The sequence below is a fragment of the Arachis duranensis genome, chromosome 9, assembly GCF_000817695.3.
Source record: "Arachis duranensis cultivar V14167 chromosome 9, aradu.V14167.gnm2.J7QH, whole genome shotgun sequence".
Taxonomy (NCBI): domain Eukaryota; kingdom Viridiplantae; phylum Streptophyta; class Magnoliopsida; order Fabales; family Fabaceae; genus Arachis; species Arachis duranensis.
In genome coordinates this window covers 105,474,065-105,476,683 of record NC_029780.3, presented here as the reverse complement: position 1 = coordinate 105,476,683, position 2,619 = coordinate 105,474,065, and the positions used below count along the sequence as shown (strand labels likewise).

Here is a 2,619-nt window from a genome sequence, read left to right as displayed (position 1 = left end):
CTTTTTAAACAAGTTTTGATTTATTCTTATGCAAAGTTGTCCCTGACTTTGAATTGTCTTACTTGAGCAGTGCCTCTCTTTGATGTGATTTGAACTTGTTTCGGGGCGATATAACCGTTTATTAAAATTTTAATAAAATCGCTTTCAATTCAGCCTACACTCCTTTACCTTATACTCTGAAAGTTTCTGTATGTGATTTAAACCTGTTTGATTGTAATGCATCATCTTTTCTTTTATGAGTAAAACTTTATGTCGGATTTTCTTCCAACAAGATTATAGTTTTCATACATGCTTGAAAAAGAAGAGAAAATACAATTTTGCTCTTAGCCAAATTAATCTTTCCATTTACAAAATTTGTGTAATCTATTTCCACTTGAATTTATATTGAAATAATACCACATTTATGATTTTATTAATCTTTTGAAGGATGTTTGTTACCCATTTTCTCTTTTAGAACATGAAATGATTTCTCCTTAAGTTTTCCATTTTCTACAAACAATGCATTCAAAAAAATATTTTTAAACCATACTCTTGAGTTTTATAAACTTTGTCTTTGGTTTGGATATTCTTCTTCTGTAAACCTCATATTTTCTTTGATTCAGTTTGAATTCGTTTCAAAATATTGTGTTGTTTTTCATCTTATTGATCCTATCGAATCCCTTCGACTCAAGAGTTACCCTTAAAGTTATCAGTTGATCCTTTTTCCAACATTCTTCATTACTTATTTATCCTTGTCCACTTGTAATTTCAACAATTCTTTCAAATTCTCGCGAACACGATCCTTACCACTTTTCCTTCTTTTCTAAGGTCTGTTATCCTTCTGAGTATACTCGAGATTAGTTTTGATACCTTGTGTACCTATTGGACTTAGTAAACAACATATTAATTCTTTGGGGTATGTTTGGTGGACGCAAAAGGTGAAATTTATAAATGTACGACGTTGCAGGGAGTTGTGGAATCTTATTTCATGAAAAAGGATTTTGTTGATGTTGGGTTTGTGACCATTAAGATTTGCAATGTGTTCGATGAGGTTGAAAACCCTCAGATGAGTTATTCGAAGAAATACGATTGAGGATGGAGGGAATAAGTTAAGTTAAAGTTTGAAAAATTGAATCTCTGAAGATGGTGTGAGATCAAATGCGAACGTTAAGCACGTTGTTTTAATCCTAAACCGTTTTGTAACCTTTTATCGCCTTGTTTTACCATCACATGTTTAAAACATCATTTTATGCATCAAGCCTATCTTGTAACCTTGTTTCACACCATACTTATACCCTTCATATTTTTATATGAAATTTCTGGTATCTGAAACTATATGTATATATATTGAGAACTTTTTGCCTTTTCTTTAAATAAGTTCAAGAGGAGTACTATGAAAATTTCTTTTATTTTGTATCAATTTTCGAGGACGAAAATTTTTATAAGGTGGGTAGGATGTAAGACCCATAAATTTCATAAAAAAAAAGAAAATTATATTATATTATTTCTAATTATAAATTAGAATACTTTATTAAAAACTGATTAGTAAATTGATAATTAAGTAGTATTTTTAAAGTAATTTTAAGAGATTAAATTAGATTTCAAATTTGTACAATATACTTTAATTTTATTAAAATTTACCAAATTTCAATTTACCTAAAATTAATAAATTATTGATTTCATATTTGTCCCAAATTAAAGCCCTAATGTGCTAAACACTTCCTAAAACTTTAACCCTAATTACCCCACTCCCTTCAGCCGCCATACCCCTTTCCTTTTCTTCCAAAAACAAACTCACAACACCACACTTAGCAGCAGCCAAAAATCCACAGAAAGAAAGAAAGAGAGGAGAGGGTGCGAATCAGGAGGGAGAAGAAAGGGGGAGAGCGTGCCGGCGAGTCACTGCCGCTCGTCGCGCCGCTGTCTTCGCCGATGAAGGAGGAGCGAGGAGAGTGTGTCACGGAGCAGGGGAAGCTCGCGCGAGTGAGGAGCGTCGCCACCGTCGTCGCGCCGTGCGCCGCCAGCTTCGCTGCACCTCGTCATCACCATCGCCGTCGGACCGCCATGGAGTCGTTGCCGTCGAACCGGCGTTGCGAGCTGCTATCGAGCCTCAAGCAGAATCCGATGCGAAGAGAGAGAGACAGAACAACGCGAGGAGAGAGAGAAGGCGTTGCGGGGGTTTCTGCCGCCGCTGCTCTCTCCGCCATCGCCGCCGCCGGAGTCACGAGCTGAGGTGGGGAAGGAGACCATTTTCCCTGTTGCTGTTGCAGTCACTGCGCTACTACTGCTACGCTTCATTTGTTACGATTTTAATTCCATTTTATTTTTGGTATTGCCTTGAATTTTTAGAGTTGTTTCCGCGTTTGATTCCATCAAATTTGATGTTGTTGCTGTTAATACTGCTGATTCTAATGCCATTGCTGCTGTTGCTGTTAATTTGGAATAAGTGGGTTTGTCGCCTTTGATTCTTGAATTCAGCTAGTCGAGGTAGGGGTTTTCTTAAAATTTATTTTATCTTACAGAGTTGTTATAAATAGATATTAGTGTGAGAAACATATGTCTGTGATTATAATCGTCTTATGAATGTGGTTGTTTGCTGGACTGATTGACTGATTGCTTGATTGCTTGAGTAGTTGTGAT

At 36.0% G+C, this 2,619-nt stretch overlaps 1 long non-coding RNA gene across 1 annotated transcript in view; it reads left to right on the top strand.

Annotated features, from left to right (window-relative positions):
- The window catches only part of LOC107466665 (uncharacterized), a 6,860-nt gene extending 4,497 nt beyond the window's left edge, over positions 1–2,363 (top strand). Inside the window, exon 3 of the long non-coding RNA XR_008002547.1 lies at positions 2,329–2,363. This is a non-coding gene — a long non-coding RNA (uncharacterized LOC107466665). The remainder of the gene's footprint in view (positions 1–2,328) is intronic.
- Positions 2,364–2,619: the final 256 nt, after the last annotated feature.